A 27,347-nucleotide genomic window follows, 5' to 3' on the forward strand; every position below is an offset into this window, starting at 1 on the left:
AGAGGCTAAAACAGTGCCACACAGATGGTCAACAGCTCACACTACAACAAACGATCACTTGCGCCACGGTTAGAATCATGGCACAAATATAATATTTCTGTGGCTATACTATTTAGCCACGGAAATTCAAAGTAGATACTTCCGTGGCACAAGTGAACGTGGCTAAGTAGTTGCCACGGAAAAATAATGGTTGTGGCATAAATTGATTTTTATGCCACAGAAAAATCTGTGGCTAATCATATCATTTTGCCACATGTAAAATCGTGGCAAGAGTAAAATATCCGTGGTAATAATAGTAGCCTGTGACAATCAATCCCATTTAGCCACAAGTATAACCGTGGCAAAAATAAAACACTTCTCGCTGGAAACCTTATTTAGCTACGAACATAATCGTGACAAAAAATAGAACACTCGTGGCTAAAAACCGTACTTAGAGTCACGAGCATAATCATAACAAACTTGATCCAATTTTAGCAATTTATTTTTAATTTCTTTTATTATTATTATTATTATATAAAATTTTGAATTGAAGAGGGATGCATTAAAGTTAGTAAGAATAAAAAAAATTGAACAAAGTACAAAATTTAACCATTCTTAACAAAATAAACAAATAATTATTAAATAACATCAATCATTCTCTCATCACAATTATTCAAAAAAAGATTTACATATTTTCTTAGGTTATCAAGAGACATCATTTAACTAGACTAACTTTTGAATCCATTGCTCTATGCTTCATTTCTAGACTAACTTTTGAATCCATTGCTCTATGCTTCATTTTGATCCATGTGTACCATGTTTAGGAATTCGTTGGAGACTGTATGAAAGCTACATTGAAAGAAAATAATGGTAAGAAAAGAAAATTACATCTAATTAATTCTCTAATGTAAGACTATTAGTGGAAAGTAAGGCAATAGATTGATGTGTTTCAACATCCATTAAAGTAGATAAGTGCAGCATAAAACAATAAATAAATAATACTAGCTTGTAAAGGGTAAAACACTAACCAAAAACATAATCATGATCAATACTATTACCCATGACTTTCAAGTACTTCTTTCCATACTAAGGGCCATGTAATATTGTCATAATCACCTCTAATATTTCATCAGAAAGTATTGTGTATCATTTAATTTCATGAAAGTTAATTACTTTATCATATTCCCTTTACCTCAAACAAGTTGACCTTAAACACTTGTTGTTTCTAGTTTTCAAATTACATTCTTACAATTGAAAGCTCAAGTTCAAAGTAAAAGGATCCCAATATATGAAATCTTTTGGTCATGCTAAGCACAAGATTTTTAGCTTAAATAAATGTTGTGTTGGCTCCTAAAAAGCATGTGTTTCTTTTCAGTTAGATACAAAAATCTGATGTAGGTCCTTAAAATATATTTACAAGAACTGTTATATTGTCAATCTATTAAAACTATCTCTACCATCACAAACAAAAGAGAATATCAAATGGAAAAATGGAAAGCAGCCATACCTTATTAAGAAACTTTAACAAAGAATTTTAATAAACTTAAAAAGAGAATATTGGCTTAGTAATAACATACCTCAACTTCCATAGAACTAAACTTGAATCCAGAATCTTCTTAAACGGCAACAACAAGCCTATCAGGCTCAGTTATGGCAGCAGCAATGCAATACCCCAACCCAACACCCATTGTCCCCTAACTCCCAGCATCCAACCTAGTCCTAGGCTCAGCCTGAACCAACACAGCTCTCTCAATATCCATTGTATTAGCCCCCTCTAAAACCAATATAGGCGCATGGCTCCCTACTCCCAAAATAGCATCCTTGATAATCCTCATTGGCACCAAGCAATTAAATGGCACCATATCCTTCACCAATTAAGCCTCCATTCTTGACACATTGTCCTTTGCTTTATTCGAAATTGACTCCATCCACAAGTGACTCTTCCAAAATAGAAAAGGTCGTGCTTGATCTCCCTATTGATCAATTCGAACATTGTTTTTCCATTTCCATCTAAACCCAAATGTGGTTTTCTTAGCTCTATCTCATCCTTACAAACATCCACCATATGAACTTCACATCTTTAGGCCATTTCCCAAAAAATGCAACAACAAATTAAGTCTTACCACAACCACATTTGCAACATCATATTTACCAAAAGCAAGTGACCTAGCAGCACTGGCTGCAAGCTCATGGGTATCAGGCAACAGTCCTTTCCTATAAGGGTAGGCAAAAATGGAATTGGAGTGCTTTCCACCAGCTACTTCAGTTCATTCTCTGCTCTCGCAAACACAATTAGACGCCTAGCCATACTTGTATTGTACGTTCTATCAAGGTTTGATGCAAAACATTGATTGGAACTTCTAGTGGACCGACCATACTTGTGTTGTACCTTTTGTGACTCTTGCTGTGTCAGCCAACAGTCTTCAGCAAAAGTTTCATACTATAGAAATTGAATAAATCTTCAAGATTAGGTCCAAGTAAATCCATCACAAGGACACTGTAGTCTCTTTCAACATCAAACCATCTACCATTTGGAATTCCACCTGCCAAAATTACAATATTAGCAATAAGCATAACTGGATGTTGACAAAAAGAAAAGACAAAATAGACCGAGGATTAGAAAAAGACGAATTATTTCTTCCTTGGAGAATTCTATATAATTTTGACTCATACTGCAACTAGGGATGCTTTGTCTTAACATTTGGATGAGCTAAAAAGGGAGAAATTACGTGCAAATTTGGGTCGACTTAATGAGCTACCATTCAAACCAAATATCTCACAAATGTAAGCATTTTTCCACCCATATATAAGAAATGCACATTCATATCGCACTGAGTGATAACTAGAACATATCAACTCTCGAGCTAATATTGAAGCGAACTACATAGGAAATGAGCTTCAGATATATATATATATATATATATATATATATATATATACAAAGTTTTGGAACCAAATTACTTTCTAAATTAAAAAAATAAACAAGGTAAAAAAACTTGATAGTAGTCTCGCTTATACCTAGCTTTTATGAATAGTATATCTAGCAAGAGTACTTAATGATCCAGGACAGGAATTAAATCGTCTTCACTACACAATATTAGAGAAGTTAAAGGGAAATAAGGAACCACATATCAGGAAAACCTAAGAACGTACTAGAATTACAAGAATGGAATACTGAAGCACCATTTGGATTTTATAGGCAAAATTTCTCATTATTGAAAAAGAGAAAGATAATTAAGAAAAATTCTTCCTAAAAAATCCATACTCTCAGCTATTTGACTCAAAACATTCATCATTCATCTTCCTTTACTTTTTTACTACTGCACCCAATATTCTCCAAGCAACCGCCCAGGAGAGCAATTACCTCAAAGTAAATACATCAATATAGCCCTAAAATAACTTCATAGGAGAGAGCATGAACCAGGAACTAATTACCCGCATAGCAAAGACTAAAAGCAAAAAGGAACACTTCTAACAAAGTAAAACCATCCGTTCATAAAACTTTAACCATCAAATTTGAACCGAAAACTAATTACCTTGAACAAAGGCACTCGACAACAGACACCCAACTACGATGATTAACCAAGACCACTTCAAAGAGAAAAGGATAGAACCGCAATTGAATCAATTGGTAAAGGGTTTAAACTCAACAAATGGCAACTGGAAGGGAATATCGTCATCATCGAAGAGAAGTTGAAGAAAGAACAACGCAAATACCAAAGAGAATAAAATAGGACTGGTTCAGAAAAATGAATTTTATGGATTAGGGGTTTCAAGATTATCTGGCGAGTGTTGCTGATTGAGGGAATGAGAAGAGAGACACGAGAACTGGACTAGAGAGAGGTGGGTGATAAGGATGACGATTGAAGGCCGTAAATGGTGAGTCGGAAGGTGAAGGGAATGGGAATCGATTACAAGGATAGGATGAGATGAGAATGGTAAATTTGGGGCTAATCTATTTTAATTTGTTAGTATTATTGGGTTTTGTATTCGATTTGGGGGAATATTTCGAGCTAAAATATTTCATACCCATTAATAAAGGAGAGTTTATTACTTTTTGTAAATTTAAATGTTTTTTCGTTTTTAATAAATTTCAAACATGTTTTAAGTAAAGATTTATGCCACGAGTAAATTTTTTCCGTGGCAGAACTCATGTTTGCCATGAATTTTTTTTATCCGTGGCATAAATATATCATGTGGCTATAAGTTTCTAGTAGAATCTATTTTTTCCATGGCTAAATGTAAATATGCCACGAATTTTGAATTTTCATGGCATAATTCGTGGCGCAAGTGATGATTTGTTGTAGTGTCAGGCACGCTCCGTGTGAATGAAGGTTTGATACGAAGAAAAGTCCAGTAGCTAATCCACGCTCTGCTTGGATTTGGGCACGCTCCGATTGGATTGGGCACGCTCCACTTAAGGGAAAGCACGCTCCGCGTGAATGAAGGATTGATTCGGAGAAAAGTCCAGAGACCAATCCACGCGGAGCTTGGAATTAGGCACGCTCCGCGTGGATTCATTTTAATGAACTTGCCTCTTACTCCAGCTTCCTACTTATTTACACTTTTGCCACTTCTTAATTACAACTCTACCACTCCTATATTTACACCTATGTCACCCCCTTATTATTACCCCCATTTTACCCCTAACCTTACTTTTTAATTAATTATGTTAAGCTAGCCTTTTATGTAATTTGTCATTAGGTTTGAGGTGATATAAATTCATCTCTTTCTCTTTGTAAGGGTTAACTTTTTATTAATCAAATTTAATCATCTTCTTCATTGAAGCTTGTTAAGGTTTTCACCTTCATAAAACTGGGATGAACTCCTTCTAGTTTAGCTAGAGAAGAAACATCTTTGTTATTTTGTTTATTGTTATTTTGGAAAACGTGTCAAACCTTCCTCCTCCGTTTCCCCACACTGGCATAAACTCAATTTACCTTCTTCGGAGAAAGAGAACTACAATTGATAAGGATTTAAACTAACATCATTAATTGGAAAAGTGAAACTGCTTTTGCGTCTCTCCATCTGGAGTGTTCCGTCTCCTCTTCTGAGTTGTTCTTTCTGCTTTGATTCATCACCAGATTCTTGATTATTTCCTTCTCCAATTCATTGATTGCTGGACTCTTTAATTCCCCATCACATCTATTCGTTTTCTTCCCAAATTTTTGATGCGAGGGTTTGGGTTACTCATCGTTGATTTGCTCTGTTCTTGATAAGAACTATGGTTGAATCTCGGCGAGCGGAATTGGTTCCGGAGTTGTAAATTCACCACTTTGATTGTGCGATTAATTGTGTGTTTGTGGCTATTGCTTGGTCTTCTGTCAGCGTCTCCGTAATTTCGTTGTTCTGTTTCTTTACTTTTCAAGACAACAGTGCTGCTACTTTATCCTTCTTATGCGAGGGTTTGGGGTGCTCGTTGGTGTGCTCCATTCTTGATTCAATTGCTATCTGGTTACAGACCAGCGAAAATGGTATCCGAGTTGTGGGTTTGTTATTTTGATTGTGCAATTGTTAGTGTGATTGTGGTTGAAGCTTGGTTCAGGTTCTTTATTCTTCAAGATTTCTCTGCTGTTACTTTATCTTTTCTTGTATGATCTAAGTTTTTGGGCTCATCACTGCTGATTAATTCCTCTTACTCTCCTTACTACTTGTATTGTGATTGGTTTGGCTGATTTCTGGCCACTTTTTTACTATGGAGAAGAATAAAGGATTGGCAGAAGAGTATGCTCAACTTTGCTTGAGTAACCCGGACGATGGTTTGGAAATTTCTGATGAGTCTCTTCTTCCTAATTCAGAGAATCAGTGTTTCTTTATTGTAGGGCAGTTCCTTACTATCAAGGCTACGCATTTTGATTCAATGAAGTCTACTCTTGCGGTAATTTGGAAACCTGTCAAAGGGGTAACGATTACTGAAACTGATATGGAGGGAAGGTATCTTTTTCAATTTTATCATGTACTTGATATGAGGAGAGTTCTTAACGATGGGCCTTGGACGTTCAATCAAAATCTTCTCATTATAAATAGTTGGATATCTCTAAACAGGCTTTAACTCCAACTCTGGTTGATCTCATCATATGGGTACAAGTCTCCGACTTGCCAATTGGATTCCAAACGGAAGCGGTCTGCAAAGCTATTGGTAATCATCTGGGTAATTTCATTGATACTGATCCTAAAAAAATTTCTGGTCTGCGTCGTAGTTTCCTTCGGATTAAAGTTACAATTGATGTGCGTAAGCCCTTGAAGACGGGTCAGAAATTGAAGAGAAGTGGAGGTGAGTGGCTTTGGGTTAACATCAGATACGAACGTTTGCCTTAATTTTGCTTCTTTTGTGGAATCATTAGTCACTCTGACAGGTTTTGCCCAAGTCTATTCGACATCATAGAAGCTCCTCAGGAAAGAAAGTTTGGAAGTTGGCTAAGGGCTGTGGTTAGGAAGGTGGGAATACAAAGGGGTAAAGAATGGCTAAGGGATCCTTCAGCAGAGGAGGATAATGTCAGATTTGAACAAGCTATTCACAGTGATGGTACTATGGCAGGGGGAGATGAAAGCTCGCTGGTAAACAGGGCTAATAAGGGATCAGAAGTTGTTGGCAACATGTGAGGGCCAGAGGAGGGCCTAATTATCTGATTCAGCCCATGGAAGATGTGATAGTTATTGATCCGAAAAGGCAGAGAACGAGTGACATGACTATGGAGTTTGTTCAGAGTGGTTCCGTTCAACCGAAAGACGATGAAGTGGCGAGGTCTAGTGTTTAGGCCCGCCAAACATTATGAGTCTACTAAGCTGGAACTGTCGAGGGTTGGGCAACTCTCGTATAGTTAGTGTCCTTCGGGACTTGATACGTGCCTACAAACCTCTGATAATTTTCTTAATGGAGATAATGATTAAAGAGGTGAAGGTTTTGGCAATTTCCAGGAAGTTGGGGTTTGACAATCAGTTTGTTGTCAATGGAATTGGTCATAGTGGAGGGCTTGCTCTTCTGTGGTGCAGTAGCGTCAATTTGGAGGTACTTTCCTCTTCTGCCAACTTTATTGATGCTGTTGTTCGCATCCCCTCTCTTCCTTCTTGGAGACTAACTGGCTTTTACGGATATCCGGAAAGGCGTAGAAGGAGGGATTCATGGGATCTTCTTAGGTCTTTATTTATGGATGATAGGGGTGCTTGGTGCTGTGTGGGGGATTTTAATGATATCAGTAGTGTGACTGATAAAAGGGGTGGAGCTCCTTGACCAAACTGGCTGTTGGAGGGTTTTAGGTCAGCTCTTGAGGACTGTGAGCTCGTGAGTATGCCATTGAGGGGGCATCAATTCACTTGGGAGGCTGGAAGGGGTACTAGTAGATGGATTGAGGAAAAATTGGATAATGCCTTGATTAATGCGGTTTGGAAACAAAATTTTGGGAATTCAGTCCTTCTCAATGCTACGGCTGCATGTTCTGACCATTCAGCTTTGGTCTTGCAATTTAAAGCTTGGTTGCAATCCTCCAGGATAAACATATTTCGGTTTGAAAATCATTGGTGTCGTGAAAACAGTTGTGCAATGATCATTGGTAATGCTTGGGAATCTACGGGTGCTGAATCATTATCGGAGAAAGTTGTTAGGTGCTCTGAGGTGCTTCAGAAGTGGAGTAAAACGCTGGATGGAAATTTCCGGACTCGTATTGGTGACTTAAGACATTGTTTAAGTGATTTTCAGGGGCATACTGATCTATTCGGGACGGATATGTACAAAATTTTTAAAACGGAGTATGTCAAAACTCTTCAGCAACAGGAGGACTTTTGGAAACAAAGGGCTAAACTTTTTTGGTTACAAGAAGGTGATTCGAACTCATGGTACTTTCATGCTTATGCAACTTCCCGAAAGCGAAATAATTCCTTTTCTGAACTCGTGAATGATGATGGAATTAAGTGTGGGTGGGAAAATGGATTAGAAAACATTCTACAATCTTACTTTCAGCACATTTTCATTAGCACTGGTTGTGAGGATTCGAAAATCCTTGAAGCGGTTCAGAAACGGGTTTCTGATACTCAAAATGGAGATCTGATCAGTCCTTTTGTTACTAATGAAGTCAAGCTAGCTTGTTTTGCCATGCATCCTGATAAAAGCCCGGGGCCGGACGGACTTAATCCAGCCTTTTTTCAATGGTTCTGGAACATTGTAGGAACTGATGTCACGAGTATGTGTCTCAATGCTCTAAATTGTGCTCAACTACCTCCAAAATTGAATGACACCATTATTGTTCTTATACCTAAAAAAGCATCTGTTGAGCGGGTAACTGATCTTCGACCCATTGCTCTGTGCAATGTCCTCTTCAAAATAATTTCAAAAATGTTGGCGAATCGGTTCAAATTGATTCTTCCTTCTGTTATCTCATTGGCTCAAAGTGCTTTTCTTCATGGGAGATTGATCTCTGATAATGTCATTGTTGCTTATGAAGTAATTCATTATCTAAAGAATAAGAGATAAGGGAAGAAGGGTTTGGCGGCACTCAAATTATATATGAGTAAAGCTTATGATCGGGTTGAATGGAGGTTTCTTTGGGATATGCTTAGTAAATTGGGCTTTTTTAGGCAATGGATTGATTGGATGAGAATGTGTGTTGAATCAGTTTGTTATCAGATTTATCAGGATGGGAGAGAGTTGAGTCCTATTGTTCCGACACGGGGTCTTCGGCAAGGTGATCCGATTAGTCCATTTTTGTTCCTTATATGCGCCGAGGGTCTGTCCTCTTTGCTTAATGCCAAGGAGATGGCGGGTCAGTTACATGGGTGTCAGATTGCTCGTTCGGCTCCCCGGATTACTCACTTATTTTTCGCGGATGATAGCTATCTGTTTTTTCGTGCAAATGCCCTTGAGGTTCAAGTGATTGGTACATGCTTAAAAACATATGAGAGAGCTTCGGGTCAATGCATAAATTTTGAGAAGTCAGCCTTATTATTCAGTGCAAACACTAATGATTTGGATAGGGATCTTTGTAGCTCAAATCTTGGAGTCAGTGAGGTGCGTGATCTTGGCTTTTATTTGGGGGCGCCAGCTGCTATGGGTCGAAGCAAGATGCAAACTTTTGGGTTTATTAAAGATAGGTTGCGTGCCCGAATTAATAATTGGAAGGAAAAATTTCTATCCAAGGCGGGTAAAGAGGTGCTGATCAAGTCGGTCTTACAGTCTATTCCTACCTACATCATGAGTGTGTTTGTTGAGCGATTTCTGCAAGTGCATGGTATACGCTTGTAGTAATAAAAGATATCGATCCCACAGGGAACATTTTTTCAAACAAAACTTATTTATAATCGGTTAAATTTACTTTTAAGGTTTATAATATGGAAAATCGTTTAGTCGGTTTTGGTTTTGAAATTGCTAGAATGAGAATTAGGTTAGAGTATGAAAACGTTAGAAAATACTCTGATTTAAGAATGAATTTGCAAGATAGGAACGTTTAGTATTTTTTAGAAAAGTAAACAGATGTATTTGTTTGCATTAAGCAAAGAAAACAACTTTAAACTTTGTACGAATTATAAAGATGAAATAAATGACGGAACCTCTAATTATTTGGCTTTGAACATGACAAAACCCTATCCGGGATAATTGCCCTTAATCAAATTAAAACTCTTTCGAGATAATAATTTGCCTAAGTGTTCAACAAAGTTTCCTTGTAAAGATTTTGAATTAAATACGTTTTAATGAAAACACCAGCATCCACTTCAGATCCTTTACCAAAGTGATGCATAAAAATCTATCGAATAGAACAGACTTTATTAGATGAAATATAAATTGATACAAGTTTACAGAAAACATGGAGCATGGAAACATTCGACGGCTTGCAAGTGAACGGGTTGTCAATCCTTTCCTTGGGTTTCGTTAGAGTTTGTCAGGCTCCGGGGCGGATCCTCTACTCAATCTTCTCGTTGAATCTTCGTAATAGAGACTGGGTCGGTCTACTACCAAAATGAAAACTAAACTGGAACAATGTCTAAACGCTACTGAACTTGTTATTATTGAATAAACAATGTGTGTACATCATATTGCTTTTTTACAGAATCGAAATCTAACTTCTGAATCACTTGACTCGGAATTTTTGCATAAATTCTATACTAATCTCTTTCTTCTACATATCTTCAACTCTCCATCAACTCTTTATTTATAGATGTTGAAGAGTCTTGATTGAAGTGTCGTGTCCGTTGTGAAGGATCGTGTCCGTTGCGAAAGGACGTCTTTATCCACCCGAACGATCGTGTTTCGTCGAAAACGAAAGTGTGCAACTAGGCTTCTACAGACTCCTGCTCGTACCAAGAATATTAAATTCTCTACCGAGAATGGGGGAGCATCAATTGGTCTTCAAACGAAGGGAAGGAGAAACTGAGGAACGCGTGTCGCGACCGAGAATTTGGGGGCCGCGGTCGCGGCACGGAACGTTTTTCACCTCTTTGGCTTTCGTTCGCGTCCTCGATTTGGCGTTATTAATTTCTGTCGTCTTCGACTCCTTTTGTAGGGTTTTTATTCTGTTTTTAAGCTCTTTTCGTTCCTATTTGGATTTTACCAAATATTTATGTACCTTACAAGAAAGAAACATATTCGAGAGTAAAAGCTTTCTAAACAGTTATAAATAGCATAAATTCGTAGCAAAATTGATGTAATTATCGATGATATTTTAGGTATATTTTGGGCTTAACAAATCTCCACACTTAATCTTTTGCTAGTCCCGAGCAAAATTTCACTGAATTTATTCTTTAACTAATCTCTTTATGAAAATAAAACATACATCTCTGTATTACCTTTTGAATTAGTTAAGCCGAAAAGACTAGCTTCGCATGGCAAATTTATACACAAAATATCAAACTAACTTAATATAATATACGATATATCACTCGTCTTGTATTTCCAATTTGGAATTGAAGCATTCGGGACGATATAAGCACGCATCTTATTGAGTCTTTCGTCTCAAGGCATTTCAAAGCACAAAATTTCTTTCCCAAACCTAAACTAATATATGAGATATATTATACATTTAAATAAGTACTTGGGTTAATTATTTGCTTAGTTACGCCCGAGATAAGGGTGGTCTTGATCGTAATTTTATACGTATTTTATTGCTTTGTGTTTGCTTAAGAGGTACCGACCATGCCATGGGTGGACGCAATCGTTACTTTAAACTTATACACGCTTATTTTTTTTGTTGCTTTTAACGTTCCTTTCATACCTCGATTGTGATAAGGGTGGTCGCAACCGTGGCCAAAAGTAAACGGTACTTAATTATTCTTTCCTTTCATACCTCGATTGTGATAAGGTTGGTCTCAATCGTGGCCAAAAGTTAAGAATTCAATTAATTGATTAATTAATATGAAATATAAAATTGAAATTGTAACTTGGGAAAAAGAAAGATAGCACATTCATCTTATATTGACTTTAAAATTCAACATGTATTATGGCTAAAGTTTCCTTAAAAACTTCAATTGGTGTTAATGTAAGACGAAATCAAACCGAGCTAAAAATTGTTAGTTCAATTTAATGCCTATAAACCTAATTGAAAACTTAAAATAAGATTTATTGTATCAAGAATTGCATGATATAAAATAGAGATTGAAAATAAAGAATTTATTTAATTAAAAATACATTCACTCGAGACAATTGTACTTAAAATCGTATCGGAGATTTTGTAAAAAAATTGAAAAATATTACCCGTATACGTATAGAAATATTTTTTCTAACGAAAATGATAACCTAAACAAATAATCATATTAACTTATGGTTAATTTATGAACATATGAAAAATGTCAAGTTTATAAAAATAGTGTGAAAATAAAATGTGTTGCAATATATGTTGTATTTGCATAAAAATTATTCGTTGCATTTATTCGTTTTGCAAAATAATATTTTCGTTGCATTTATTCGTATATGTGGAAATGATATATGTAGATCTCCTCCCACACTTAAATTGGACCATGTCCTCATTGGTGCAAAAATGGAGAAAACATAAAAAATAAATACGAAATAAAGCATACGAAACAAAGATTGAAATTGTAGCAAATGAAATATTCAACATAAAATTAAAATGGAAAATTGTATCAAACATAGGAAAATTAAAATTGTACCAAATTATAACAAGATAAAAAGAAAATAAAGAAAACAACCTATGCTTGAGGCGGGGAATCCGGAGGTGTAGGTGAAGTCTCCACATTTCGGCGTCGGAAAAAGGAAAGCATCTGATGCCGAGTCGATCTATGCTCACAGCCTCAAAAGGTTGAGGTTGTCATTCATCACCATGTTGTTTTCGACCAAATCATCAATTCTTAAGTTCATTTGACGATTGTTGGAATTGATTTGGTTCAAAATCCTCCGCAAATCCACCGGATCATCCGATTGAGGTGCTTGGGGTTGTGGTTGAGCTTGGGGTTCATCCTCCTCTCCTTCCGCCTCTCCGCCGCCTTCGGTACCTGCAAATTAAGAACTTGAAGCGCCACCACCCATAGTGCCATGAAGGTGGGCAATACGGGAGGCATACGAAATAAAGACGGGGGGACCTTGTGGAAGCAATAAATGAGCCCGCTCAAGATCCGAGATATCCAAAAGTGGAACATACCCACGGTAGGTGGACATGTCAAAATCAGCCAATTTACCCCGAGCTCCCAACACAATAGCGGTGATAAAATTACAAAGAGGGATCTGAATGGTAGTAGCCCTTGAAGCACGGAACAAATTATCGAACAACATGCCAATGCTATCAATCCTCAGGCCTTTAAACAAACTATCCAACACATACAAATCCCGAACCTGAACCTTAGAACTCTCAACACGCCCAAATAAGGAGAAACTCAAAAATTTGTGAAAGAAGAACACACAATTGTCCTTAATCAACTTGCTTGAAGTGTTTTTGGAATTAAAATAGTCTTGGTCCGAAAGAGTTTGCCAAACAGCATCATTATCAAAATCCTTAGGCTTGTCATAGAAAGCAGAAGTAGGGAAACCAAACATGTTTCCCATTGCTTCATAATCAATGGTGTATGTGGTACCATTATTCCTAAAAGAGATTGAGGTTTTCTTCTTGTTCATGGTCAAAGTGACCAAAAATTCCACCACATACTCATTAATACGCGGAAAACGCATATTAACGAATTCTTGCCAACCCAATGCCTCAATAAAAGCATCAATCCTAGTAGAGAAATTCAATGCTCTTACCGAATGGAAGTCTAGGAAGTGCATATCCATGAATTGGCGGTCGGCTTATGAAAAATGTTTGAAACGAGCGGCTTCCTCCTCTGAAGCGATGTTGAAATAAGCTCCACATTGAACCCGAAGGCGATTAGCTTCCGTAACAGCGGGCTTGTTACCAACACGCTTAGTCCTTACCATGGTGATGGTGTTTAGTGTGTTTAGGGTGGGAGAAGAAGAAGAAGAGGAAAAAGGAATTGAGAGAGAAAGAGTAAAGCTTGAAGATGAATTTGGGGGTTGTAATTGGAAGTGATTGAATGGAAAAGAGGATAGAAATTGGAGTGAATAAATTGGGAAGAGTAAAAGTAGGTTTTTGGGGAAGAGTTTGGAGTAAGGGATTGGGTAAAAATAGAGGTGACGTGAGGTTTGTGTAAAAGGTAGGGTTATATAGGGTGATTAGGTTAATGTATAGGTAGAATAGGAATAGGAATAGGCAAAAATTGTGTCAAAATCGGAATCAAAAGGGCATATATCACGCGTGTCGCGACCGCGAATAGCAAAGCCGCGGCCGCGGCACGCGATTTTCAGGGAATTTTTCCCCTGAAATTCGTCCGTTTTTGCTGCTCATACCGAGAATTATTAATTCTCGGTAGAGAATTAGTCAAAATGGCCTATTTGGATGCCTATTGACTTGGTTTGTGCTTTTTTGTTGATGGAATGGTTCCTGAACTTAATATAAAGTGTCCCTGCACTTAAAAACTAAAATAAATGACATTAATTGCAAGGAAAACCAAAGGTTTAACCTTAGTAAATTGAATTAAAGTGTAATAAATTGGTTTATGAAGAATTAATGAAACTTAAATGTTCATTTATGCATATAAGTTAAGAGAATCATATTAAGTGCATAATAAGTGCATATAAATATATAGTAATAATATGAATTTAATCAATTGAATGAAGTAATGTTTTAAACTCAATGAATGAAGTTTGTGAAATTGGATTAAGTGTGAATATATGTGTTAATTAAGAAAACCATGATTGTTCAATATTATAGATTTTATATAGATTTAACCATGATTATATAAGAAATGGAATCAAACATATATCTAACCTTTGTAAAATTAATAAATGAACTAAATTGAAAATAGAACTTTATTGAATAAAACAAAATATAAAAACAAAGAATGAAACTAAATAACACAAAATACACAAATAATTACAAAAAGAAAACCTATAAACCTAAACTATTCTATATACTCATCCCTATCAAGCGAGATATTTCTAGCCTTAATACGATCAATTTGAAACTGCACGAAAGTTTCACGTTCCGGTGCAGACAGAAAGTGAGGCCCTGCTCGAAAGACACGTTTCACAAGTCCTTCGTGCTCGAGAAATTCATAGTCTATCGTCGGGAAGAATTCATCATCACTCCAGGGAACATCAATGGTACCCTTGGTACCGAGAATTATTCCACAGATTATATTGCCGAACCCAATCTTTTTATCCTTGGATCGAGAAGCGGCGACAAGACCCTCCATCAGAATCTTTGAAGAATCTACTGCATTTTCCTGGAATATATCTCCAAGAACATAAAGATCTGTGTCACGGACCACACTACTGAATGTGCGACCGAATAAACTGTGACACAGGAATTTGTGCAAATACAGCATGGAGTTGGAGCGAAAGGAGTGATTATAGGCGAGTTTTGAATTGAATCGCCAGAAACCGGTGAGCATTCTCCAAACATCCGTGGATGTCATGTCTCTTCCAGGATGACATTTGATTGTATCCTTCGGGGGAAAACCAAACCAAGCATGCAACTCGGGATAGCCGAAAGTGAAGATTTCGCCATCTCGACGAAAACTGAGACGTACCCGTCGTTTGTTAGTGAAACGAACGGTACAAAAGAATTCGAGTATCCAGTCGCCTATTATTGGAAATCGCATTTTGGCGAATTTTGTCCACCCTAGGCGTTCCATATAGCGGCTCATGTCATCACTAATGCCAAGTTGGTTGTTAAGAAATTCATCCATATACAACATTCCAGTGAAGAATTTGTAACGGAGATTCCAGTAACGCCTACCTTCATCGTGATTGAAGATAGGAAAAGGCGCCCCATATCGTTTGGATAAGTCTGGGCGTTTGTTGCTTGAGGCAGCATTGTGCCTTGAAGGTTTGTATTTGGTAGGCATGGTGTTGATTTGGAAGAAACAAAGTTTCTGTTACTTAATGAAAAATGGTGTTTTTGAAGAAATCAGAAGTCTGACAAAGATGAAAAAAAGTTGTAACAGAACTCGAATCTTTTAGGACTAATTTATAAGATTTTAGGATGAAGAGAGGTGTTGTTTTAATCATGAAAAGGTATAAAATTACACCTTTCGGGAATGAAGAAACTTAAGGTTTCGTTTGTCAAAGGGTTCGTCAAAAGGTTTAGGATGATTCAGACCTAAATGTGCAGGAAAAACGCGTGTCGCGACCGCGAATTCCAAATTCTCGGTCGCGACACGCTGATTTCCTTGCGGAAATCGGGCGTCGTAAGCCATGTCCTGATTCACGGTAGAGAATTTATTATTCTCGGTAAGTTCAGAGAAAATCTAACATATTTGGACAAATCTGAAAAATAGAATTCTCGGCAGAGAATTGCCTGAAACTTCAATTTCATTCTAATTTCCTAAAATTAATTCTAAAATCATGAAATAAACATATGTTATGCATTTAAATCATAACATAAAGTCATCTAATCACAAAAATGGCATGTGGAAAGATAAATTAAAATAAAATAAAATTAAATAAAAATAAAATAAAATAAAATAAAATGAACAAAAAGAAACAAAACAAAATAAACTGTGATCGAAAAACTGAGTGATTTATACGTCAGATAATCTTGTTACGAACGGAATTCCTATTTGTGAAATATTTTCGTAATAGATTTTACATCGATTACCATTAACTTTGAAACAAATTCCGTTAGGACCTTCCAGTTCTAAAGAACCATAATCGAATGTTTTGACGACTAAATATGGTCTTATCCATCTGGACTTAAGTTTTCCTAGAAATAAACGAAGTCGTGAATTAAATAATAGCACTTTATCCCCAACATTAAAGTGTTTGACTTTAATTTTGGCATCGTGCTATTTTTTCACTTTTTCTTTATAAATCTTTGCGTTTTCGTAAGATAGATGGCGTAACTCATCTAACTCATTTAAATCGAGCAAACGTTTCTTACCTGCTTGTCGTAAATCAAAGTTAAGTTCCCTAATAGCCCAAAAGGCTTTATGTTCTAATTCGACTAGCAAATGAAATGCCTTCCCATACACTAAGCGGTATGGAGTCATTCCTATTGGTGTTTTAAATACAGTACGGTATGCCCATAACGCATTATTTAGTTTACAAGACCAATCTTTTCTTGAGGATGAAACTGTTTTCTCTAGAAGCCATTTGAGTTCTCTATTTGATATCTCCGCCTGACCATTTGACTGAGGATGGTATGGCGTAGACACGCGGTGGCGTACTCCGTATTTTTTCATAAGTGTTTCAAAACTTCGGTTTATAAAATGAGTACCGCCATCACTAACGATGACTCTTGGACAACCAAATCTACAAAATATATCGTCAAGAAAATTTACGACAACTTTAGAATCATTCGTCGGGGTTGCAATTGCTTCAACCCACTTTGAAACATAATCAACGGCAACTAATATGTAAGTTTTACCATTAGAAGAAGGAAAAGGTCCCATCAAATCTATTCCCCACATATCGAAGACTTCAACTTCTAATATGGTTGTGAGGGGCATCTCATCTTTCCTTCCTAGATTTCCTGTTCTTTGGCACTTATCACAACGAGTAATAAATGAACGGACGTCTTTAAACATCGTAGGCCAAAAGAAACCACATTCAAATATTCTAGCTGTTATCTTGTTAGCTCCATTATATCCTCCATAAGAGCTAGAATGGCATTCCGACATTATGGATTCATATTCATTTTCACCAACGCATCTCCTAATTATCCCGTCACCACATGTTTTGAACAAAAAAGGATCTTCCCAAAAGTACTGTTTAATGTCGAAGAAGAATTTCTTCTTTTGGTGGTAATTAATCCTTCCGGAACAATATTGGCTGCAAGATAATTAGCAATATCTGCATACCATGGTGACATGACGCTTTTCATTTGATAGAGATGTTCATTAGGGAAATCATCTCGTATACCGATAGTTTCACCTATAGGACCGTTCTCATCTTCAAGTCTCGATAGATGATCGGCGACAAGGTTTTCTACTCCCTTTTTGTCTTTTATTTCTATATCAAATTCTTGTAACAATAAAACCCATCTAATTAGACGCGGTTTTGCATCCTTTTTAGCAAATAGATATCTTAATGCTGCATGATCAGTATAAATAATAACTTTCGAACCTAACAAGTATGACCTAAACTTATCACATGCAAAAACTACAGCTAACATTTCTTTCTCAGTTGTGGTGTAGTTTAATTGTGCACCGGACAGTGTGTGACTTGCATAATAAATGACATGAAGTTTCTTATCCTTCCTTTGACCTAAAACACATCCGACAGGTAAATCACTTGCATCACACATAATTTCAAATGGTAAATCCCAATCGGGTTTAGCAATAATAGGTGCACTGACTAAAGCTGTTTTTAATGTTTCGAAAGCTTTAACACAATCTTCATTAAAATCAAAGGTGGAATCTTTCATGAGTAGATTAGTGAGTGGTTTGGAAATTATAGAAAAATTCTTAATAAATCTTCTGTAAAAACCGGCATGTCCTAAAAATGATCTTACTCCCTTAACAGTAGTTGGAGGGGGTAGTTTTTCTATTACTGAAGTTTTTGCTCTATCCACTTCTAATCCTTTTTCAGATATTTTGTGACCTAAAACAATTCCTTCGTCAACCATGAAATGACATTTTTCCCAGTTTAATACCAAATTTGTTTCTTCACACCTAGACAAAACTTTATCCAAGTTTTCTAGGCACGAATCAAAAGAATCTCCATAAACTGAAAAATCGTCCATAAAAACTTCCATGATATCTTCAATGAAATCATTAAAAATCGCAGTCATACAACGTTGAAATGTTGCAGGTGCGTTGCATAGACCAAATGGCATTCTCCTATATGCAAATGTTCCGTAAGGACATGTGAAGGTTGTTTTATCTTGGTCATCCGGGTAAATGTATATTTGAAAGAATCCGGAGTAACCATCTAGAAAACAGTAGAAAGCGTGACCAGCTATCCTTTCGATCATTTGATCAATGAAAGGAAGAGGAAAATGATCTTTCCTAGTTGCTTTATTTAGATTTCTATAATCTATATAATCTTTCCTAGTTGCTTTATTTAGATTTCTATGATCTTTCCTAGTTGCTTTATTCTAGTTGCTTTACAATTGTTATGCCTCCCTTTTTAGGTACGCAATGGATTGGACTAACCCATTCACTATCCGAGATAGGGTAGATGATTCCATTGTCCAGAAGTTTAGTAATCTCATTTTTTACTACTTCCTTCAAATTGGGATTTAGGCGTCTTTGCCTATCCGCTTTAGGTGGCTTATCTTCTTCTAAGTGAATTCTATGCATTACAATGCTCGGATTAATACCTTTTAAGTCTGAAATTTGCCAACCCATACTTCCTATCCTATTTCTAACAACTTCTTTCAATTTCTCTTCTTGAACTTGTGTTAATTTGTTAGAGATAATTATAGGTAGAGAATCGCCTTCGCCTAAGAAAGCGTACCTCAAATGACTTGGTAATTCTTTAAGTTCTAATTTAGGTGGAACTATAATTGAAGGCGGAACTGGTCCATCTTTTCGAATCAAAGGTTCTGGGTCCTTATCTTCTAGTTCCTCACTCATTATAGGTTCTATTATTTCTTCTTTTTGAACAATGTCATTTACACATTCTTTAATTAAATCAAGTTTCATACAAGCGAAATCCTCCATAGGATATTTCATCGCTTGATTCATATCAAACTCAATCTTATCATCGCTTATTCTTAAAACTACTTTCCCTTCCGACACATCAACTAGAGCACGTCCCGTGTTCATGAACGGTCTACCAAAGATTAGCGGACAATTTACGTCATAAGCAAAATCTAAAATAACGAAATCGGTAGGAAAAATAAATTTGTCAACTTTAACTAAAACATCCTCAATTATACCGTATGGTCTTTTAGTGGTTTGATCCGCTAATTGCAAAACCATATTGGTACGTTTTGATATCTTCTTCTAAGCCTAACTTATTAAAAATAGATAATGACATCAAGTTAATGCTTGCTCCTAAATCACAGAGACAACTGGGAAATTCAATATCTCCCAATTTACACGGAATGGTAAAACATCCGGGATCTTTGAGTTTAGTGGGCAAATTGCTTGACACAATCGAACTGCAATCTTTAGTTAGTGAAATGGATGAAATTCCTTCCCAACTGATTTTCTTTGAAATTAAATCTTTGAGGAATTTACCATAATTGGGAATTTGCGTAATCGCATCCATAAACGTCAAATTAATATGCAAATTTTTAAGTTTGTCTAAAAATGTTAAAAGTTGTTTGTCATAGTCCTTATTGCGGACTTTGTGTGGAAAAGGTGGTTTGGGTACAAAAGTTTTTGTACTAGAGTCAATTGGTGCATCTTTTTGTTTTAATGTATATTCTTTGGGCGTCAGTAAATCAGTTCCAAGTAAGGTCGAATTTCCGGACATTTCCGGGCCTAAGTAATTTTTCCCTGAACGAAGAGTGATAGCCTTAACATGCTCTTTCAAGTTTCTTCCGTATGGCTTGGAAGACTTCCCTCTTTGCGGGATGGAATTGATTTAGCGAGTTGTCCAATTTGAATCTCCAAATTATGGATGCTAGATGATTGGTTTTTAATAAGCTGATCGAATTTATTCTCGATCCGTTTAAAACCATCGTCGTGATTACTTATTTTTCCGCTCATAGCATCAATAAATTTGTCGATTTTAGAAGATAAAGTGCTAATCGTATCTCTCGATTGATTTTGATAATTAGCAGTACGATTTTGATTAGCATTAGTAGTATTATTATTATCTCTCCAGTTAAAGTTAGGATGGTTTCTCCACCCAAGATTATATGTATTGGAGTAAGGGTTATTAGGTTGGTTTTGCCCTTGGACAAAGTTTACCTGTTCAATTTCGCTCATACTTTCGTAATCCACATCCGTTTGGATTGGCTTACCATTAGGATCACACGGTGCCATAAACCTATCAATTTTGTGCGATAAGGCAGAAAATTGGGCTTGCAACATCGCTACTGGATCAAGATTCACTATACCTTTAACTGATGAAGTTGCTGAGGATGATGGTTTCGCTAATGGTACGTGTCCACGTTCCGCGGGCCACATACTGCTATTGATTGCCATTTCCTCCAAAAGTTCTCTTGCTTGGGCAGATGTTTTCTTCATGAATAACCCTCCAGACATAGCGTCCAATGAACTTCTAGTTGTAGGATTTAGTCCATTATAAAATATTTGCATTAAAAGTTCAGCGGGCAATTGGTGGTGTGGGCATAAATGTTGAAGTTCTTTAAAACGTTCCCAAGCCTCATAAAGAGTTTCATTATCATTTTGAGAAAAAGATGTTAACTCTTTAATGACTCTTGCGGTTTTTGCTAAAGGAAAAATTTTTGATAAAAATGCTTGGGCTAATTGCTCCCAAGTCTCAAATGATGCGGCTGGCATAGAAGTTAACCATTCTTTGGCTCGATCCTTCAAAGTAAAAGGAAAAAGGCGAAGTTTGATTGCTTCTGCAGTTACATCAGTAATTTTAAAAGTGTCACAAATTTCTAAGAAATTTGTCAAATGGGTATTAGGATTTTCGTTAGGTAACCCGTAAAATGTTACGTTATTTTGTAACATATTAAGCAATGTTGGCTTAATTTCAAAATGGTGTGCATTAATTTGGGGTCTAACTATACTGTTTGTTACACCGGCCACTCCTGGCCTAGTGTAATCCATAAGTGTGGCCATAACTTCTGGCTCGGTAATTCTAGTTTTTATTGGGGTTTTGTTTTTGTTTTTCTTTTCTTTCTTATTCTTTTTAAGAGTTCTTTCAATTTCTGGGTCAATAGGATCTGGTGACGTGCCTGAACTTCGAGAACTGCGCATGAACCTGAAATTTCGCACGAACCGAAACTACCTACAAAACAGAATTTGAAAAATAAATATGTTAGTAATTGAAAATTAATAAAATATAAAAGTTTGAATAAGTATGAATAAACCTAGATTCGAAATAAAACACGAAAAATTTAAAATTTTGTCGAAAATTTTGGCATTCCCCGGCAATGGCGCCAAAAACTTGTTGAGCGATTTCCACAAGTGCACGGCATACGCTTGTAGTAATAAAAGATATCGATCCCACAGGGAACGTTTTTTCAAACAAAACTTATTTATAATCGGTTAAATATACTTTTAAGGTTTATAATATGGAAAATCGTTTAATCGGTTTTGGTTTTGAAATTGCTAAAATGAGAATTAGGTTAGAGTATGAAAACGTTAGAAAATACTCTGATTTAAGAATGAATTTGCAAGATAGGAACGTTTAGTATTTTTTAGAAAAGTAAACAGATGTATTTGTTTGCATTAAGCAAAGAAAACAACTTTAAACTTTGTACGAATTATAAAGATGAAATAAATGACGGAACCTCTAATTATTTGGCTTTGAACATGACAAAACCCTATCCGGGATAATTGCCCTTAATCAAATTAAAACTCTTTCGAGATAATAATTTGCCTAAGTGTTCAACAAAGTTTCCTTGTAAAGATTTTGAATTAAATACGTTTTAATGAAAACACCAGCATCCACTTCGGATCCTTTACCAAAGTGCTGCATAAAAATCTATCGAATAGAACGGACTTTATTAGATGAAATATAAATTGATACAAGTTTACAGAGAACATGGAGCATGGAAACATTCGACGGCTTGCAAGTGAACGGGTTGCCAATCCTTTCCTTGGGTTTCGTTAGAGTTTGTCAGGCTCCGGGGCGGATCCTCTACTCAATCTTCTCGTTGAATCTTCGTAATAGAGACTGGGTCGGTCTACTACCAAAATGAAAACTAAACTGGAACAATGTCTAAACGCTACTGAACTTGTTATTATTGAATAAACAATGTGTGTACATCATATTGCTTTTTTACAGAATCAAAATCTAACTTCTGAATCACTTGACTCGGAATTTCTGCATAAATTCTATACTAATCTCTTTCTTCTACATATTTTCAACTCTCCATCAACTCTTTATTTATAGATGTTGAAGAGTCTTGATTGAAGTGTCGTGTCCGTTGTGAAGGATCGTGTCCGTTGCGAAAGGACGTCTTTATCCACCCGAACGATCGTGTTTCGTCAAAAACAAAAGTGTGCAACTAGGCTTCTACAGACTCCTGCTCGTACCGAGAATATTAAATTCTCTACTGAGAATGGGGGAGCATCAATTGGTCTTCAAACGAAGGGAAGGAGAAACTGAGGAACGTGTGTCGCGACCGAGAACCTAGGGGCCGCGGTCGCGGCACGGAATGTTTTTCACCTCTTTGGCTTTCGTTCGCGTCCTCGATTTGGCGTTATTAATTTATGTCGTCTTCGACTCCTTTTGTAGGGTTTTTATTCTGTTTTTAAGCTCTTTTCGTTCCTATTTGGATTTTACCAAATATTTATGTACCTTACAAGAAAGAAACATATTCGAGAGTAAAAGCTTTCTAAACAGTTATAAATAGCATAAATTCGTAGCAATATTGATGTAATTATCGATGATATTTTAGGTATATTTTGGGCTTAACAGTGTTCCTTTTACCAAATCAATTTTGTGAGGAGGTTCATCGGTCAATTAACCGTTTTTGGTGGAGGAGTAACTGTAGCAGTGGCTCGGGGATTCATTGGATGAGTTATGAATGTTTATGCTTCCCTAAACAATTTGGTGGGCTTGGCTTCCGGCGTCTTAGAGATTTTAATATTGCTATGTTGGAAAAACAAGCTTGGAGAATCATTCTTTGGCCTCAATCATTGATTTCTCGGATTCTTCGGTCAATGTATTTTCCTAATTCGGACTTTTTTGCTGCTGATTTAGGACATAATCCGTCCTTCATTTGGCGCAGTATTTTGGCTAGTCGACCTTTGATTTTGCAAGGTTTAAGGCGTAAGATCGGTAATGGACTGTCTACACAAATCTGGGGTGATGCTTGGCTTCCCGACCCTTGTAATCCGATTATTGAATCTCTTATTGATATCAATTTTCCTACTGGCACTGTGGCTGATCTATTATCTTCGAATGGGCAATGGGAGCGTGAGGTGATATGTTCATCATTCTGTGAAAGGGATCAGAAATTAATTCTTGCTATTCCTCGGATTCGCGTTAATGAAAACGATGGGTGGTTTTGGGGGGCTGAAAAATCGGGCCAATATTCGGTTAAATCCGGATATAGGTTATCTAGCAATTTGCGTTTGTCTACTATCAATTCGAACTCTTATCCTTGGAAGATTATCTGGAAGGTATGTTCTCCTCCTAAAATTAAGAATTTTCTTTGGAGATTATTCTCGGGCTGTATTCCAGTCATGTATAATCTTCGGGTTCGGCACATCAATCTCTCTCCCATCTGTCCGATTTGCTCGACCTTTTATGAAGATGAAAATCATGTTTTCCTTGGCTGCTCCTTTGCCTAGGAAGCTTGGAAGATTTTCTTTAACAATAATGTAATGACCAATGTTTCTGATATTAGGGAGTGGTTAATTCACTTGTTAGTTACCATGAGTCATAATTTTGATGGTAGAATTCTTTTTCTTCTCTAGTGGCTGTGGAAAAATAGGAATAACATGGTTTGGAATCAAAAAAGTGACTCGGCCCAGGATGTTGTTAGGTTGGCTCTTCGTGATTGAGCGGAATGGATGTCGGCCAGGTCGTTGTTTGCTGATCCTGGTATAACGGCGAATGCTAGTTCAAGTTTGGCGACTACTGCTGCTTCTGACTGTTGGTTACGCCACCCCTCTAGGTATTTTGGTGTGTAATGTTGATGTTGGGCTTTTTCGCGAAAAAGGTTATTGTTCATATGGTTTTTTAATTCGCAATTATAATGGTGAATGTTCGTATGCCTGTTTTGCTGCTTATCATGGATTTTTGGATCATGTGACTGCTGAAGCTATTGCATAAAAGAAGCGCTTTCTTGGCTTAAGGCAAATGGGTACAGGAATGTTGATGTCCGCTCGGACTGTTTACCTGTGGTTCAAGCGATTAATAGACCATGTGAATCTTTTTCTTATTTCTCAGATATTATTGTAGAGTACTGTTGTTAAAAGAGCTAGGTAATTCTTCTGTCTCTTTTGTAAAACGCTCAGCGAATTGTGCGGCTCACTGTTTAGCAAGAGCGGCCAATTCTATGTCTGATTGTGGGGAGTGGGCTTGTGCTCCTTCATTTTTGTATTCGTTCCTTTTAGCAGACTTTATTCAATAAAATTAGCACTGATTCAAAAAAAAGAAGAAACATCTTTGTTAGTTTACAATTAAAACTAACACGTCTCGAAACCGATTTGTATCATTATTATTAGAATTATATTATTAAGATAAAATCTAAATTTATCCCCAAGGAAGTACATATTGTAAATACTAGAAAACTGCTTTCACGAAAAGTTACAATTTGTAGCGTAGTTTATGGGGAATGTAGCTTTCACAATTTATGAAAAACACTGATATTAAAGTAAACACTGATATTTGTGGATTTTTTTTATCTAAATGGGGAGTGAGGTGTTTTTTTTTTTGCAAGTAGGAGATAACTGAAGTTTTTCGTTTTGCTAAAAACAAAGATCTCGAAATTAAAATAACCATTGATGACCTTAAAATTGAAAAATTTAAAAACTTCATGATATTCTAAGCAACTTTAACTATTTAAATTTTTAATTATGAGGTCATTTTGGTAAGAAGAGAGAAAATGAATATTTAAAGAGAAAATAAAACTTCGAAAATGATGATTTTCGAAAATAAAAAAATTGGTTACATAGTAAATGTGGTACTAGCCAACTTTAATTCTTGAAAATATCCATTTTGAAGTTGTTAACAGTTATTTTTATAGTGTCAAACTAAAATATCATCGTTTTTAGCAAAACGAAAACATCAGTTCTCGTTTGGACAAAAAAAATATATAAGTACCTGTTTGATAAAAAGTGAAAGTAAATGATTTTTTTTTTTGTTTGGAATTTACCCTAATTTGTTTTGGGATAAAAATAACCATAACTTTCAATATACATATTTTTTAATTTTTAATTTCTTGACTTTTAGAACTTTTATAATGTATTTACCAAACACTTATTAGATTTTTCCCACAACACTTTCCTCCGCAGTATGTTCTGTTGGCCACAACAATACCAAACTGGACCTTACTCTTAATGTATCAACTAATAAAGTTTTATGCATAATGTTTTCAAATTATAACATTTTTACCTTTATCTAACAAAAAAATTGAATTGACCGATTTACCGTTTGAAGGACTTACTCTATATAATTTGGATATCAAATATGAGTTATTGGGTTACCTTTTATAGCGCAGACTCTCATTGAGTTGTTGTAGTGTAAGAATCGAATTGTGATATCGTATTATCAATCACACATCTCTTATGCCAATGTTAATCAGGAGGAGATGCACACATTCATCATTCTTGATTATAGCTTAATTGATCCTCTATTATAGAGGAGGATAAGGATTAATCCTAGTTATAGTCACTCATGCTAAACCTTAATCGTTTATAATTCTAACTCTTAGTTATAATATGATTCTATATTTAGATAGTTAGAATTCCTATTTATCTTAATAACTTAATTAGATAAACTTGAATCCATAATCCACCCAATCCAATTTAGTTACAGGCGAATAATTCCTACATCTCCTATTCGCACATAATTAACACTTTAGTTTTGTCTTGTTTCGTTCATACTCATAAATAGTTTGTGCAACCAGCATACCATTAAGAGCTCTTGTTATACACTTGTTAGAGATATACAATGTCTCCATTAATCATATCCTCAATAGGATACTATACATATTTTAGGGACATATAGATTAACATCCATAGACGAGTATTATACACCTATTAGGGATCTATTAATAAAGTTTCATAAAAGAGTTGTATATATTATCCTAGATTTGCTATCACATCTACTGTAATTACTTTGATCTCTACAATGTTTCTATTATCAAAATTATACACATATACATATTACTCGGATATTGAAAATTAATGGTAATCTTTCCCTATTACTTTATTCCTCCCATCATAATTTAATTCGGTTATCTAGTCGGCCCTTGCCTGAGCTAAATTATCACCTAGCCTATGTGTGTATCCTTTTAAGATAGCCACGTTAAATTGTACTTTCAAAATAAGTTAGGGTCGTAAGAATAACATTTCAAAAAACCATAGTGATAACAACCCAATTTGATAAAGTTGTTACTAGGCTTGGGCTTAAGGCCCATAAGGTGGCTCCTAGGAGGGCCGATCGAATATACCTCAATAGAGGTAAGAGATCAGCTTTGATACAACATAGGAAGGACCCGACAAGAAGCAATCGAGTCTACCCTGCCCCAAAGGCTAACAGAAAGCGGTTACAAAAGGTTATACTACTATATATATGTAAGGCTGGAGAATTATCAAGGTAGGCTGGAGAATTATCAAGGTATGCCTGAAACCATAGCCTTATATTTTACTTTAGTCTCTAGATTTGAGTAGTATACTGACTTAGGCGTCGAAGCACTTGGAGTTGCGGGGAAGGGTAAAGGTTATCACATCCAATTATATTCTAAATATTTCTTGTATACTTCTAGACCTATAAAAAATTTCTAATACACATCAATTGGTGTTGGTGCAGTGAGCATGGAGCTGAGATTCAACAATAGATACATCGACTCCAGAGATGAACATGACAGATGGAAATCCTAAAAAAGGTACATAAAAATTGCCAATTGAAAAAGTGGAGGACATCACGGGTCAAGAAGATTCCGATGCCTCAACTAGAGAATAAATCAGCGAATCTGCGACACATTTCTTGAGGAGATTGCGGAAGATATTAGGCCTCAAAATGCTAATAAATTTCTTGCTACTATGGAAAAAAATATATGATATAAGCAATGAGAGGCGGGCTCACATTGGGATATATCACTACTACTATAAACGGAAAAACTCTTATGAATTTTGACGTATTTAGAGTCAATCTCCCACCACAA

At 36.1% G+C, this 27,347-nt stretch overlaps 1 long non-coding RNA gene and 1 other non-coding gene across 2 annotated transcripts; one reads left to right on the forward strand and one right to left on the reverse strand.

Annotated features, from left to right (window-relative positions):
- Window positions 1-585: 585 nt before the first annotated feature.
- Window positions 586-3,943, reverse strand: LOC136218133 (uncharacterized). The gene is made up of 3 exons (XR_010683648.1): window positions 3,516-3,943; window positions 1,557-2,522; window positions 586-828 (listed from the first exon to the last, which is right to left on the reverse strand). It is a non-coding gene; the product is annotated as an uncharacterized lncRNA (long non-coding RNA).
- Window positions 3,944-20,644: 16,701 nt separating this feature from the next.
- Window positions 20,645-20,751, forward strand: LOC136221007 (small nucleolar RNA R71). The gene has a single exon (XR_010684801.1). It is a non-coding gene; the product is annotated as a small nucleolar RNA R71 (small nucleolar RNA).
- The last annotated feature ends 6,596 nt before the right edge of the window (window positions 20,752-27,347 follow it).

This window comes from Euphorbia lathyris, chromosome 2 (genome assembly GCF_963576675.1).
Source record: "Euphorbia lathyris chromosome 2, ddEupLath1.1, whole genome shotgun sequence".
Classification (NCBI taxonomy): domain Eukaryota; kingdom Viridiplantae; phylum Streptophyta; class Magnoliopsida; order Malpighiales; family Euphorbiaceae; genus Euphorbia; species Euphorbia lathyris.